The 17,645-nt window shown below is 38.1% G+C and overlaps 1 pseudogene; it reads right to left on the minus strand.

Annotated features, from left to right (window-relative positions):
- Positions 1–17,645, minus strand: part of LOC137254330 (uncharacterized) — a 448,788-nt pseudogene that overhangs the window by 106,296 nt on the left and 324,847 nt on the right.

Genomic DNA, 17,645 nt, shown 5'->3' on the forward strand with positions numbered 1-17,645 from the left:
AGCACAACCCCCAAGGAGAGTGAAGAGGATGACCAGCGACAAATCCATGGACAGCACAATTTGTGAGATAACCTGTGAAGACCATTGACAAGGCAATGGTGTGAGACTAGCCATAACGCTCACCTGATGCAAGGCTTCCTTATCTGAAGTGGTTGTATTTGGTTTAATCAATGTACCTGTTAATCTCCGCTATGAAGCATTTGGATACTTCATTAAGTATAGACAGCACAGACTAGCCTAATGTTTTGTGTTTGATCTTAGCTAGGGCTGAGAGGCTGGCAGGGAAAGTAAAGTTAAGTTCAAATGGCCGGACAATCAAGAAAAAAGGAAATGAATGACCGTTCCGTGGAAATGGCAGTTCTTAATAGCAACTTCCACAACTTTCATGGGAAAGGATTTCCACTCTCTACGTATGATTGCATACCGGCGGCTTTAACTAGTTAGTAGACTCTCTTTTCTATTATAATTATAGTTTCTCATGAAGTACCTATGTTTATAGAAATTATCTTGTATCTTTTATGTAAGTACCTCTAATTGATTTAAGTTAGCGATGCACCTGACAGTCTCAGTAATTTCTAGAGACTCGGGTTATAAAATATTATTTTATCCGTTGTTTCATCAAAGTGACTGAAAAATCATAGTTAATCGCAGCGACAGTTTCGAAAAAAAAGAACGCCATGAGTGACTCATTGTAATGACGTCTACGCCAAGTAGGCAATCATGTTTAAGAGTAATCACAACTATCCATCACATAAGCCAAAGCTGCGTTAAATGAATCAAAAACCCTTTGATTTTTGCTGCGACTTAGAAGCAGTAGTAAGCTGCCATTCCATCAAATACTACTATACAATCGACTTTATAAACGCTCTCGCTTGCACCACAGGTCATGGCTTAATTAATTCATTTAACATCAGTTAATTTTCCCGCTGTGACAGAAGCTGTGATGGGCTCTGTGATTGCGTATAATAGTAAGCGTAATTGTGAGCTACGATTTATATCTTGTTGCGCTTCTGTTGGTGTTCACTTACATGTAATGATAAAAAACTCGGTGACCAAAAAATCACTGTGAACGTTCACGTTGTTCCCAAAAAAAACTAGTTTATCCGCTGTCTCATGCCCAGAAATATGCCTGTGACCAGAGATTCTTGCTGCAACTAAGAAGCAGTACATATAGTCGACTATACAGGCGCCCTCGTTCGCAACACAGGTCACGGATTAATTAAGTCATTTTATCTCAGCTAATTGTTCTGCTGTTAGGAGAGTTGTGATTGGCGCTGTGATTGCAAATATAGATAAGCGTATTGTTAACTTAGATTAAGATCTTTTTGCTTGTTCATTTTCTGCAACGTAAAATAACCGCGGAGACTGAGAAATCACAGTGACAAATCACGCTGATCGGTGAAATCGCTAGTTTATCCACTTCCTCGTCCCCAGAAACATCCTGTGACCAGGTATCTATTTTTTGTATAAATTTTTACTTAATATAAAAACATTACTCAAAAAACTACAAATTATATATGGCTGCTCCATTTATTAAGAAATCACTTACCATTAAAGTTCATTCAACTTGCTGTAGCAAGCGATATTTTACTAGCACAAATGTAATCCATTTTTGTTTATATATGATCACTAGTATGCATATAAAATTACATATTTCGACTATCTTCTGCTTCTCGCGATTCTTCTTAAAATACACAAAATTTTGATTAATCGAAGATGTAATTTCATAATCACCACATCGAAACTCTAAAGCACCGAGGTGTGATTGTATATATGTGTACGGAGTTATTTATGCACTAAAATGTCTTATGTTTGTTGGTGTGTATAGATTTCGATTCAGAAAATGCAAACTCATGGATAACAAATTGATAAATCGTGAACTGCATATTTGCTTAAGGCGGTCTTTTATAACTCGTTTTATTGCGATAAAATAAAAGAAAACTCAAACTCAAAAGTAAGAAATACAAAAGGTGTCTTCTTTTAAGCTGCTAAAGTTTAAACTGTAATTAGACGGGTATGTAACCATGTATCTATGTTTGTTCTCAGGTAATCACTAATGGACAAGAGTTAAAAAGTCAAAGAGTGTCAAGTGACATAAAAGAGGAGACAAAGCCGATTTGGTGAGAAAGAGGAACGAGTCTGTGCTTGGCTTATATTTTGTGTTTGTACAACTAAAAAAAAATAAAACAAGTAAGGAAGGTTAAGTTCGGGTGTAACCGAACATTACATACTCAGTTGAGAGCTATGGTGACAACATAAGGAAAATAACCATGTAGGACAATGAACCGAGGGTAACTCTGGAATGTGTTTGTATGACATGTGTATCAAATAAAAGGCATTAAGGAGTATTTTATGAGGGAGTGGGACATAGTTCTATAGGTGGACGCCGTTTAGGGATATCGCCATAAAGGTGTACCAGGGGTGACTCTAGAATGCATTTGTACGATATGGGTATCAAATGAAAGGTGTTAATAAGTGTTTTAAAAGGGTGTAGGCCTTAGTTCTATAGGTGGAAGACTTTTCGAGATATCGCCATAAAGGTGAACCAGGAGTGACCTTAGAATTTGTTTGTACGATATGGGTATCATATGAAAGGAGTTAATGAGTATTTTAAAAGGGAGTGGGCCTTAGTTCTATAGGTAGACGCCTTTTCGACATAAAGGTGGACCAGGGGTGACCCTAGAATTTGTTTGTACGATATGGGTATCATATGAAAGGGGTTAGTTGGTATGTTAAAAGGGAGTGTAAACGCCTTTTCGAGATATCGCCATAAAGGTGGACCAGGGGTGAATCTAGGATGTGTTTGTACGATATGGGTATCAAATTAAAGGTATTAATGAGAGTTTTAAAAGGGAGTGGTTTTATAAGGGGCTGGTACTCATACGAACACATATATATATATATATAAATATGTATATTTAATTTTTATAGAAATTTGTTGCGTCAATTTATGTGAGTGTTTTTTACATTTTTGAATTTGCCTGTGTACAGGGTTGTTAATTTTATACAAAAAATTTTTCTGTTTCTTTGCATAAATAAAAAATATAAGCCCCAGAAGAAGCTAAGAATCGTTAGCGAAACGGTCGGGCTTTAAGTGAAAAATTTTCAAAAACCTGGTTTTTTAATTTCACTACATGGATCCGTAATAGCCTACATACAAAAAAGTCCTCTAGGGAGTGGTGTTAGTTGTATAGGTGAAAGCGTTTTCCAGATATCGACCAAAATATAGACCAGGGTGACCCAGAACATCATCTGTTGGATACCGCTAATTTATTTATATATGTATTACCACGAATAGTATTCCTGCCAAGATTTCAAGGGTTTTTTATTTCGCCCTGCAGAACTTTTTCATTTTCTTCTACTTAATATGGTAGCGTCACACCCATTTTACAAAGTTTTTTTCTACAGTTATATTTTGCGTCAATAAACCAATCCAATCACCATGTTTCATCCCTTTTTCGTATTTGGTATATAATTATGGCATTTTTTTCATTTTTCGTAATTTTCGATATTGAAAAAGTGGGCGTGGTCATAGTCGGACTTCGGCCATTTTTTATACCAATTCCAAGTGAGTTCGGATAAGTACGTGAACTGAGTTTAGTAAAGATATATCGATTGTTACTCAAGTTATTGTTTTAACGGCCGAGCGGAAGGACAGACGGTAGACCTTGTATAAAAACCGAATTCGCCCTTTTTCATAGAAATAAGTTATCGTCCTAGAATCTAAGCCCCTACCAAATTTCACAAGGATTGGTAAATTTTTGTTCGACTTATGGCATTAAAATAATCCTAGACAAATGAAATGAAAAACGGCGGAGCCACGCCCATTTTGAAATTTTCTTTTATTTTTGTATTTTGTTGCACCATCTCATTACTGGAGTTGAATGTTGACATAATTTACTTATATACTGTAAAAATATTAAATTTATTGTTAAAATTTGACTTTAAAAAAATTTTTTTTACAAGTGGGCGGGTCGTTCTCCGATTTTGCTAATTTTTATTAAGCATACATACAGTAATAGTGGTAACGTTCGTGCCAAATTTCATCATGATATCTTCAACGACTGCCAAATTACAGCTTGCAAAACTTTTAAATTACCTTATTTTAAAAGTGGGCGGTGCCACGCCCATTGTCCAAAATTTTACAAATTTTCTATTCTGTGTCATAAGTTTAACTCACCTACCAAGTTTCATCGCTTTATCCGTCTTTGGTTATGAATTATCGCACTTTTTCCGTTTTTCGAAATTTTCGATATCGAAAAAGTGGGCGTGGTTATCATCCGATATTGTTCATTTTAAATACCGATCTGAGATGAGTGCCCAGGAACCTACATACCAAATTTCATCAAGATACCTCAAAATTTACTCAAGTTATCGTGTTAACGGACGGACGGACGGAGGGACTTGGCTCAATCAAATTTTTTTTCGATACTGATGATCTTGATATATGGAAGTCTATATCTATCTCGATTCCTTTATACCTGTACAACCAACCGTTATCCAATCAAAGTTGATATACTCTGTGAGCTCTGCTCAACTGAGTATAAAAATCTTATTATTAAATGCTAAAAATAAATACAATGCTTATTACAAAGCTAAATGTCATTTTAGACAGAGACAGTATTAAGAATGATATTTTTTCACTAAAAAAATTGTTCTTATAAAAGTCGCGACTTAGTGATTTTGGTATTTTATTTTTTAAGGCCGCAATTTATTTTTGCATTCTATTTTGTGTTATTCATTGGTGTTAAGCTTCATTCTCTCAATCATATAAAAGCTTACCCCAAACAAGCTGAACTTTTTTGTAGAAATTTTGGATAGTCATTTAGATGAACTCAGAAGAAAGGCAGCGAGAAAAAAGTAGTAAGTGGGAAGGGTTAGCTAAGAGGACGATCTTTGAGATTTTCTTTAAAATTTTCATACAGGAGAACATAGTCATGAATGGGTTTAAAATTTTAATTTATTTTGTAGCTCAAAAACATAACGTAAAAACTGCTTTAGATAACATTAAGGACTTTAATTAGGCTACAACCCAAAGTGCCATGCGAAAATATCCGTGTTGTACGAAGTAACTTGATGACCTATGTGATTCCAACAGAGCAAGTTTTTGTAAGCTTGAGTTTACAAATATCCATTAACCTGTAATTTTTTTACAGTGACTGAATGGTTATTGTAATTCACAGTGACAGTTTCGAAAAAAATTTCCGTGACGAAATGATTTCAGCAGGCAATTTTAAGTAAACTTGAGCTGACAGATATCCATATAACGGTGGTTGTGTTACAGCGACTGAAAGATTATAATGTTACTAATTTTACTTGCAAATCCTCTTATTTGCAATCCTCTTCTAAGTTCGAATCACTAAACTGTTGAATATATAACTCCAATTTGTAATAATGCAAAATGGCCTTTATTAAAGTACTTCACAATAACACTCAAACTGTGCAACGAATAGCTTGCTTAATAACCACACTGATTGATAGCTCAAATGAAACCCTACTATTCAAAATAATACTGCTCTTGCTCGCTAGATAGCGTCTTAGTCGAAACTGCTTGACAACTCAAATCAAACTGAATTACAGCGCCTGTATATCTGTCGCCTTTTATACTCTTTGGTTTCCTCGTTCGCATCTTCTAGACGCTTCCAGAATCTACTAGTCCAGTAGCTCTCAAACTTCTCAGCTGTAACTACAATTGCACAATTTTATAGTTTTTCTCATTGCCTACTTATAGGAGTATCTCAGATATATGCATGTGTTTGCGCATTGACTCTCCGCTGCTCGTATTCGTACATGGTACATATGTGTAGACGCAATTATTTATTCGTTTATGTAGATACATAATGATTGAATTATTGATGTGAATGTTTGTAGTTTACAGTCTCTCGCGCACACATAGGCGTATAAGTAAATGCATCTGTGTGTGACATCTCTCGGCTGCCTTATATATGTGTATACATGATTTGATTATTAACGTAAATATCACTTAGCATGGCCTTAGCATCGACTTAGTGATGGTATAGCTTAGTGATGCTAATATCCGTGACAATAATAATAATTCAAAGTGAAATTTTTGTAAAAGTCACTGTGATTGCCCCGCTGTGACAAAATATGTATTTTGTTTGCAATCATGCTTACCAAAAATGGCGATCATACTTCCAGAAATTAAAGACTCACATACATCTCTTGTTCAAGGAAAAATTACTTGCGATGTTTGAAACATGGAGACGGTGATTTTTGCAGCGACTTAGTTAAACGGTTACTGCGCTACATACTGCTACATATCGGTTTTCAAAAGCCCTCGCAAATAAGTTGCATAAATAAAACAAGCGCCAATAAGGTACAAACCCGACCACCACGGGAAGATTTAATATGACAACATTGAACCTTCTAGACCATCCCTCCCCCACACCCTAGTTGCATGGAACTTGGGGTCACCAGAGCCTCAGCTGCTAAAGAAACAGTATTCCCATGCGTGGGTGAGGTTGAAAATTGGGTTGGAGAAGCTGTAAGTTGTGCTGGCTGTTATTGTTCTTGTTGTTGTATTAACGATAAAGACACACCCCGGAGGCTTTGGAGAGTGTTATCGATGTTGATGGTCCTTTGCCGGATATAGATCAGGTACGTTCCGGTAACAAAGCATCATTAAGGTACTAGCCCGACCATCTCGGGAACAATTTATATGACCATATTAAATCTTCTAGGCCATCCCACCCTCCCCAACCCCTAGTTGCATGAGGAACTTGGGGTCGCCAGAGCCTCGGCTGTTAATGAAACAGGATTCACCACGGGTAGGTGAGGTTGACAATTGGGTTGGACAAGCTATATATTGCGCTGGCAACCCCTTGAATCCATTTGGTAGTTTAGTCGCCTCTTACGACAAGCATACCTACCGCGGTTATATTCGAATCCCCCTAACCCGCTGGGGGGAGGAAAGTAAACAACAAATTTTGCTGGCAGGCCTTCGAAAGGGTTGCGCTACACAACCGCTTGAATCATTTGGGTAAGCTTGTAATAAATTCAGAAAACACCAGAAATTGGTGCTATTTTGCGGATATGTAGATGGAAGCTGAGCACCCAGCCGTGAGGCGTCCGTTACTCTGATGCTCTGGTTGCGCTACATCTCCTCTTACCTATTTAACTCTCTGACCGCAAATATCTTAATATTATGTTACTTCAGGGATCACTAAGACCTTCCTTAATGTTGCATCTCTCAACACAGATGTTTGAAGCAGACTATGTGCTTGGGACATGGTAAGAGTGCCTTATCTAAGACAGCTGCCACCACACCTAACCAAACTTTATCTAGTAAGCCTACTATATGGGGATTTGGAAACAGTTGGTGTACTCGGCCGTTCGTATCGACAGACAAAGATGACGTATTCGTACCCTCATCTTATAGTTGGGCAGCTCACGTTGTCGCAAACGCATACCAGTTCCTGAAGAGGGAAATGTTTTTTATAAAATCAAAAATTAAAAGGTGTAGTCATCCCTTGAGATTAAACAATGTACCATAACAGGATTCTTGGATATAGAGGAAGTCTTCAATAATTTTCGACTGTGCACGGCTTGGTACTATATCTAACATCAATAGATGATCACTTTGATGCGAAGATTATATGAAGTAAATATGTTTTTACAATTATCCTGTCCCAAAACCAATAAACCAATTAATCCAGGATGAAACTGGCTTCCATACAAACTATTATCGTTTGGAAGCTTACATAACAGGAAGTAAAACATCCAACAACCAAAACACAAACAATATTTTCCCTTAAACTTTCGCTCATTAAATAGTTATGTATCTGTTTCTTTTATCAGTCACTACCTCATTAATTTCATCTTCCAGTGCTCGCTGACGTGGCAGCTGACGCAGTTGTTCACGACGTTGCTCCGTGAGTTTTTCCGGACGTCTGGCTTCGCGATCGACCTCATTGAAAAGTAATGTCACTGCTATTCAGAATCCATAAGCGCGCGACTTAACGCCCGATGTTGTGCATACAATTGGCGTCGTGTAGGCAATCCTTGTAGATCGGCTGAACGTATATCGCTCATAGCGGCCACCAAGTGTTGCCCAGCCGTTGCACATTGTCGGTGGAAAGGTTCGAGTGCGAGGAAAAATTCGCGCGTCGTGATGATGCAAATCTTGCAATTTTCCGTACGATATTTGTGACGATGGTGCAACACTTGTCGTGACTTCATTGACGCTAATGACTTTAAGGGAATATTGTTGGTGTTGTTTTTGTTGTTGTTTGGGCTGCTGTTGCTGCTCCTGTGCAATAGAAGAGATAGATAGGGGGAGTTAAAGGGGTAAATAAAATAAACCTGTATTGTTTGTTAGTTACTCTTGTTATTTCTTGGAGTTGTTATTGTTTTTGTATTTCTTTGTTCAATCATTTCAATCGTCCAGACCAATTTGAAACCCTCGGTTGTAATTTTGATACCCAGCAGCGCCAACATATAGGGTACGAATTGCCTAGCTGCTGCTACCGGAAGGACAAAGAGATGCAGTTTTTAGCACGCCTACTAAAGCGCAAGGTCCCCGAAAAGACCTCACTGCAGGCATAGACTTAGTTTCTGATAAATATTAAGTACCTCCAAAAGGAAATATACCTGGCAAACTGAAGTTCGTATTTTCCTGTTAATAGCAGTGTTGAAAGGGCACTGCCTAAAGGGAGTCCATACGATGCGCCTAATTATTCTGGATAGTCCCAGCTTTATGCTTATCTGTCCAGAATATGTGAGGAAGGACTTAAATATCTCGATTCGCGGAAGAAATATCCAAGAGCGCCAGTATCAGAGTTCGTTAATGTGGTAATACAAAAACCGTTGAGGTGTCCAAATGAGCTTTCTTGTAACTGAGAGCAGGCCACTCAACCTAGCATAGAGTTATTCAACTCTAGAAATACTCCTAGTTTAGATGATGCATACTAAGTTATACTTATTTATTTAATTGGCTCTTAACCGTATAAACGGTTATGACGGTCCAACAAGGCGCGCCAGTCGCTTCTTCGCTCTGCCAAGGGAGTTTAAATAGTTTTTCACCTGGTCCTTCCAGCGGAGCGGGGACCGCCCTCTTCCTACTATGTATTGTTTAAAAAAAATCTCAGAAAGAGATCGGCTAGATTTATATATGGCATGTAGCAACGATACCTACAAAACTTTGCATGCTATTAGGCGCACTCGATTATTTGTAGGTTTTGACGATCGAAGTTTTGGGGTAGCGATTTTGAAACTCCAGTAAGATATCTTCTTAATATATATAAATTTCGTGTCACGTTGTTTGTCCGTAATGGACTCCTAAGCTACTCAACCCATTTCAGTAAAATTTGCACACCGTATGAAGTTTGATCAAACTGGAAAGATAGGGCAGCGTTCCTGTGAAGTTTCTTTCCGGGAAGTGGACCAGGGACCGATCTATTCGAACAAATTCTGTTCTTGGTTCGATTTGCCTGAAATTTGGTATATAGCCCTTTGCCTAGATTAGTATTTATGGAACTTTTTTTTTGGGAAATTGGGCAGGGACCGACTGGGACTTGGACTAGGACTGGGACTGGAACTGGGAGCGGCACGAAGAATGGGACTGGAAGTGGGAGCGGGGCTGGTATTGGGACTGGGACTGGGGCTACGACTGGGAGTGGGATTGGGGCTGGGACTGGGAATTGTGGTAGGACTGGGACGTGTAAAAGCGATGGAGATTAACAGGAAAAACTAGAGAAAAGATGGAAGGAGAAAGAGATTGATTAAGACAAAGATAGAGATATGGATAAATGGAGCGAGAAAGAAGTGAGGGAGGAGACGGAGAGTGAAAAAGAGACGCACAAAAAGGGAAAGGCAGAGGGAAGAGTAAATAAAAAGAATTGGAAAAGGGGAGAGGGGGAGAGGGGGAAGGGAGAGTAAGACGCTAAAACTGTTAGAAGTTATGCAGATAGACCCAAGCTAGCTCAGAGCAACCTCTGCCATGTCTGCTAGTTGTATACTAAAAATTATCTTTTCTTAACAGCGCCCCTGATATCCCGAAATACTTGAGAGGCCTTTCGACATCAATAAAGTGAAATTGGATGCCAAGCCAATGCTTATAGCCGTAAGAAAAGTGGAGTCCTGGGCCAGAAATAATGAATTGAATGAACAAAAGTTTCAAATTGGCCATTCCCAACCTAGAGATGATTGGTATGGTGTAAGCCAACTGTCTGCGTTGCGATCGTTGGCGTGAGCGTATCGTGCCGTAAAGGGGCTCTAAGCCTCCAACATACGAAATAAGGTATACTCAAGCGTTTTTAGACTGAAACTTTATAGAGGGGGTATATACCTTTACCTGGACCTGTAACCATCTAAAACGAGAAACCGACTACATGTATCCTATGGCTGTCTTTGACACGAGCTAGGATATTTCTTACATACTTGTATAAATGAGCAATTTGTTATCGCAGCTTACGGCGACATCTAACATTACCTAGTAGCAGCACAAATCACATGATCATTGACCTATATCGAAGGCTATTGTTGTTGGGGCTGATTGCGAACAAGATGCAAAAAGTCACGGCAGTTTCGTTGTTGTTGTTGTTGTTGTTGTAGCGATAAGGACACTCTCCGAAGGCCTTAGGGAGTGTTATCGATATTGATGGTATTTTGCCGGATACAGATCCGGTATGTTCCGGTAACAAGCATCATTAAAGGACTAGCAGCCCGACCATCTCGGAAACGACTTGGTATGAGCACATGAAACCTTCTAGAACCCTTAACGCTCTCCTACCCCCTATTCGTCAAAAATATCGCTGCGATTTACTGTGATGTTTTAAGGGTTGTGACAAAATCACAAGCATAAGAATGTTTGGCTCTAAAAGACATGTAGATGTCGTGAGTGACCACTAAGATATAGAGAAGAGTAAAGGGTGAACAGCAGTGGAAAATTACGTCTACAACTGAGGCGGAGGGGAGGTATTTCGGCTATCAGTGGTTAGTTATCTGTGAATTGTTGACCGGTGCCTAATTTGCTGGTAAACTTGGTGAATAAAAAAACCAATGATGTTGCCAAACACCAAAGTAATCGGTTAGTGATGGACCTGTGAGTAGTCGATGGTTACCTTTATCATGTAATGTGCGGTAAAATGTCCTCGCATATAACTGCATCTTATTAAAATTGGCTACTGGGTATAATATGTTCGGATCCATTTGAATTAAGGCTTCTTAGTTTGCTTTAATTTTTTCTCGATTTGCCTATTTACCATTGTTTCTACATCTGTTTATCCGATTTCGCATTGTTTTCCTTTTGTGCTTTTGTTGTTGTTTTGTTATATTAGTTCCTGTTAAAAATCGGGTTAATTGGGTGTTATATCAGGGCGTTAACCGCGTACGCAGATGTTGATCATTTGTTTACGCAGCGAACATTGTTGTTGTTGTTGTGCTTTCAATACCTTCTTATTTAGTGCTCATTGCTACTCATTGTTAACGATTCCAAATGCAACATAAAGACATTTGGATCATTTTATTTTACGAGTAACTAAGTAATTACAGAGTGCAGCGTTTTCATCTTTTTATACCTTTCATGAACATGAAATGGTATATTAACTTTGGTCCGATGTTTGTAACGTTGAGAAATATAGAAGATAGACTCACCATTAAGTATACCGAATTGATCAGGGCGACGAACTGAGTTGTTGTAGCCATGTCCGCCTGTCCGTCCGTCCGTCTGTCCGTCCGTCCGTCTGTCCGTCCGTCTGTCTGTTTTAATGCGAACTAGTCCCTCATATATCTCAATGAAATTTGGCACAAGGATGTATTTTTATATTTATTAGACATTTGTCGGATCCAGTAGGATCGGACCACTGTAACATATATCTCCCATACAACCGATCGTTCAGATAAGACAATTTTGGTCATTTCTGCCGCAATTTCGAAAGTATAAACGTGAAACTTGGTGATATATATTTTATATATATATACATAGTATATATCCCATACAACCGATTGTTCAGATAGAAAGATTTTTGGCAATTTCTCCCTTAACTTCCAATATAAAAACGTGAAACTTGGGGATATATATTCTAATATATCATAGAAGATTTCCTGTAAAATCATTTCGATTGGAGCTATATATAATATATATCCCTTACAACCAATCTTTCAGATAAGGGGGTTTTTTGCCATTTTTTATTTTATATTTATCTTAAAAATCGTTTAGGTATGTACATCTGTTCACTATATATTTCTTATCTTATACATCCGATTATTTGGGGATTACGAACGGGATAAGATTATTGTTCAGCCCCATTCATGAAAGGTATGAAGTCTTCGGCAGTCCCGTCCTTACTTGTTTGATTTGCCCTGGCGCCCGCTCGCCATAGAAAAGTTCAGTTCAGTTCACTCGCAGTTCTAATTTAATTTACGGGGGTTTAATTCTGTCTTAATATTCGTCTTTCATTGGCATTTATGAAACTTGTTCAAAATTGGAAGGGAACCCAACTTTACTTTTAATATAATGAAAGTGAAAACGAGAGTGAGTTCTTTACAAATTTTGTTTCATACGAACAATGATTTTCAATGAATTATTCAGGGTCTGAACGAAGCATATCTTTGAAATAGGTAGTCGCTCTGAAAGGTACAAGGCCGTGGGAAGAATAAAATAATGACTGACGAATAAGGGGCTGGAGATGGCTAGCAATAAGACAGAAGTGGTTTTGGAGATCTTGTAGTTGTTGTTGTTGTTGTTGTTGTTGTAGCAGTGCTTCGCCCCTAGGTAGAGCGCGTTCCTCTTCTGCGAGTTCTGGGCGAAAGACTCTCTGCACACAGAAAGGCCCTTCTAGTTATGACGCAGTTGATGTATGATCAAATGGAACGCAGAGAAATGCGCAAGCTAAGGAGTGGCGACTAAATAGCCTTTCCTCTCGTAACTTTGTGCCTAATGGCGGTCCCACGGGGCGTGGACACATGAACACAATTAGCCTCGTTCCACTGGACCACTTGATGGCTGTACGCTATCCCAACGTCCATTAAAAAAGGGTAAACGGCGGGGTTTTCTTATCTTAGGAAGGTATACGTTAACTTTGGCGGCACATCCACGTTAAAGTTGCAATTTCTCGGTTAAACTGAAGTGATAAAGTTGGTGTATTTCATTATTTGCTTGCTGAGGGCAAGAAACGTTGGTAGGCAGCTGGCCAGGCACTGATTCGCTCTCCTTATCCCAGAAGGAATGGAAGATATATTATAAAGACTGAGAATATATCTAACGAGATAGAAGATTTATCATGAAGATTGAGAGAATACTTGAAAGCCGCTTGCATATTTTACTTCTTATTCACTTGAAGATAAAATATTTAAAACTTCTATACTTTTCTAGCAGGTACACAAAAAAATAAATTCAGCCAATATAGTTTTAAAAAGCATACGTTCAGGACTCAACTTTTCGGCCAATGAACACTTTAGGACTCCCTTGACGACTTGCTTATTGCTTATGAACAGGTGGGCCTTATGCTCAGCTGTCCAGAATTTGGGAGGAAAAGGCATATTATTTAGGTCGGTACGGATCCTACGGCCAAAATTTCCCCCATAGAATTATGCCTTATTCATAATTCTGTCGTAATACAACATACCATCTTTAAAGTGTCCAAGTGAGCTGCTCCTTCATTCGACAATTGCCACCCAATTACCTACCGGCCAACATACAGCAATACCAGCAAAGATCCTCTCTTGACCATTTAGATATGTATACGAAGAACACAGTAGTTCTCGAGGTATAGGTGTTTCTCACCGGTCATGGCCTACTCCGGAGAGTGATTAATGACATGAACGAATATACAGATTAAGTGTTGAAACCCGATATGCACTTTCAGGAGGTTTTTATTGGAGTACAGGTGGGATGACAGTCAGAAGATGGGCTACATGAGTGACATAAGGGGTAACAAAAAAAACAAACCTGAGTAGCATATATAGCAAACGGAGCCCTTGAACTTTATGTGAAGCTCTGGAAAGAGCGAACCAGCGGCATGATAGTGTTCTAATTACTAAATATTACTTCTATATCAAACCAAAGGCAGTTAAATTTCCTTCATTCCTAGAAAGAACTATGCAGAATGTGAACTCGCTACCATCCCTTGTCATATTTTTTAGAGACACTCGGGAAAAATGGTACAGAAGTTGTCACAATGCCTAAATCGGGGTTTATCCATATGAAATTTACAAGGGATGACGGAAAATCTGTCCAATATACAACAACTTTAAGCCGTTTCGGAAGATCACCACAATATGTAAGTATTAATTTTCATCAACGTCCCAAAATGGCCTGTGGAGTCGAAGCGAAATATCCGCAACAATTCCGACAATGACAATCACTTCGCGCCTCCTACTTTTAGGGAGCATGTTTGGAAATAAAGGCTGTTCTGGTCGGGATGGATTGTATAATTGGACTATATTTCTAGCTAACAAGCTCCCAGCATGAGGAGGAAAAGGAGTCGATTCATCACTTTTTGTGCGGTTGTCCAGTTCTGCAAGCAAGACGACTCAAAATTCTAGGCGCACGGTTTTTATATAGTCTGACAGAGTTTGGGAAGGTAGACCTTTCGCCTCTGCTAAAGTTCAGCAAAAAAGCAAGTGGTTTGTTCAGAACTACTATACAGGGATCTGGTTAGGCCTCTGAGGGCCCTACATCTTAACCTAACCCAAACTAATATATTTTCAGCCTCACTGAGAAGCTTAGCGGAAAGACACACGGGGTGTTTACCAAACCACTGCCGTGGGAGGACCCCGCTTAGAAAACTTGTTTCCAATTGAAATACACTTTTTTCTTAATTTTTGATATTGCTTTGCCCTTGACTCAAACCATTACGGTGTGGTAGGCCCTCCTTGAAACGGTGGCAGCCGCCTGCCATGCAGCTGTTCAGATTCGGCAAATAGCATGACCTATGTTCTGTCACTTTCTAGCCAATATTTAAAGGAGCACGACTGAAATGGGAAAAGGAGCTCGGCCTAAATACCCTCGGAAGTATTCCCAGCCTCTTCTTACAATATTTTGTCATTTGGGGAATAACTCCCAAAGTTTTGAAAGTTCCTGAAAGATTTCAATAGGTCTGAAGTGAGCTCTTAACCTAATTTGCTTCTGAGGTAAATCACGCGTAAATAATGTCCAATGAACTGTCGGTCAACGCTAGCCGCGGGCTTTAATCTTCAGGGTTCATGCACTTCCTACGAGTTCAAAAGTTAACTGCCCTACATTTTGAATAAAAAAACAAAAAAAGGCTACTTAATTTTAAACGATTTTCTTTGTTGTCCTGCCTACAATGTAACCCACAAAGTATATAATTAACTACAATTAAGGCACTTGTGATTTTTGCTGTAATTTTAGTTTTTTTGTTTTTGAGTGTAGGTGCGACTAACCTTTTTGTTACTTTCATTATTCTCGCTATTGCTGATAGTTGCATTGTGAAGTGTTGCAACATGTTGTTGTTCTTGTTGCAATAAGTCGCGTTCAAGGCAAATCGCAAGAATTTCGCAATACGCAATTTGCCTTGCAGTAGACGCAAACTTTGGCAAATTAAGTCGATTACGCACATTTGGCTCGACTTTTCGATGGCAATTAGAACGGTGAACGTTGGTGTTGCAACAATACTCTTGTTGTTGCTATTGCCATTATTAGTGTTGTTATCTGCTGTTGTTGTGGTAGCTATGGCGGTTGTATTTGTATGGGCGGGCGATTTAACAGCAGTGTCTTTTGTGGCATTTGAGGTTAGTGGTATGGTTGTGGTGTTGCCAGATATTGCTAATAGTGCTGTTGTTGTTGTTGATGTTGTTGATGTCTTCGTCAGAGCTGCGTTGGCCATTTTTGGTGTCGATGGACTGCTGATGGTCGTCTGCTGTGACTGTTGTTCCATTGAAGACATTTGTTGTTGTTGCTGTTTATATTGTGTGGTTGGATCATTAGCATTCTCAGTGGAAATTCTGCAATTGAAAATAAAAACGGAAATAAAATAAAAAAATAAATTGTATGCGTAGCAGATTATTTAAAAAAAAGTAATAATAATAATAATAAAAAGTGTACACCTATGAGATAAGCTTAAATTAATGATTGCTCATTTCGCTTAAGTTTTTTACTATCTGCATTTAATTCTGAAATGTGAAAATATGTACAGCACCGAAAAAAAAAAATAGCATCAAAGCTGATTTGCAAATTTTTGAAACTTTTAAGACTAATAAAAACTAGAATTGTGAAATACAAATTTTGAAAATTTTAATAACGTTCTTAAAAAACTTCTCAAATTTTCGAATTTTTTTTTTTGCATAATTTTTGTTATATAGTTCATATTTTTTTTTTTTAAATTAACGAAAATTAAAGAAGTTAAAATAATAATTTTAGGTGCTATTTTTTTGCTCCCCGGTATAGTCCATACGTGTGCGTGAATTAGTGCGTGTCTGGCAATCTTGAACCCAGAAAACAAGATAAATGATTGATCATTAAGCGATTTGTGTACAAACTCATAAATAATCACATTGATGTAGATTTATAAAACCCGTCTAGGAAATTGGCTATTCACTTTTGATGATACGTGACTGATTTCCCAGTCATAGCGATTTAAAGCAATTCAAGCGATTGGGGGTAACAAGTACCTAAACCCGTGGCCATGAAGAAGCTGTCATCAGTAGATATTAACCTCCGAAAAGTGGGTTTCAGTGAAATTTAATAAAACAAATGTAAGGCGCGATAACCTGCGAAGAGATCTAAGGCTGAGCTTTCTTCTTATTTGTTTCCCTATAAATTGGCGGGATGGGACCTACTTGTTTTATGCCGATTCCGAACGGCATCTGCAAGGCAGATGAGTTTTCACTGAGAACTTTGACTATTGAGAGAGCGGTGACTATTGATCTCATTTTATTTCAAAGAGCAGAAAAAAAGTTAAAACAAATTTTAAGTTAAACGGTTTTATTGAAAACAATACTTACATGAAGTAATAATAATACTAAAAGCTAGAAAATAATTAGAAAGCTTCTGGGTACTAGTGATCACACTCCTCATCAATATAGGGCGTTGGTAAGACAATTAAATAAAAGCGTTGGGCACGTGAAATTTCTAAAAGTTAGTCGTAGCATAACCTTATTAAGGTTCAGTTGGTCTTATATATGACTTTCAATAGAAATTTGACGCGTCCAATGCTTTTATTTAATTGTCTTACCAACGCCCTATATTGATGAGGAGTGTGATGACTAGTACCTAGGGCCTGCCTAACTATTTTCTAGCTTTTGGGATTATTATTACTTCATCTAAGTATGGTTTTCAATAAAACCGTTTAACTTAAACATTTTTTTTAATTATTTTATTTTCAAGTTTTTAGTCTTTATTTAATTTCCTATTATTTCTCATTCTATTTAGTTAATTTAGTGACTCATTAATACAAGAACTCTTTCCTGACAATTTGTTACAATCTTAGTCCTGAATACATAATCCTTCCAAAGACTTTACTCGATTCTACGCCACGTATTCTTGTTCCTCTTCCAACTCCAAAATATTTTGATGCCACTTCTACCGGACTGTAATATTTGTTCTAAATATGAGCCAAATCGGACATCATATACGCACAAATACGATTTTTTGAATATCTCGATCTTTGCGTCACCTAGCGCCGATTTTTTGTCACATTTCTATACTTTTATGTATTATGTGT

This window comes from Eurosta solidaginis, chromosome 5 (genome assembly GCF_040869045.1).
Source record: "Eurosta solidaginis isolate ZX-2024a chromosome 5, ASM4086904v1, whole genome shotgun sequence".
Classification (NCBI taxonomy): domain Eukaryota; kingdom Metazoa; phylum Arthropoda; class Insecta; order Diptera; family Tephritidae; genus Eurosta; species Eurosta solidaginis.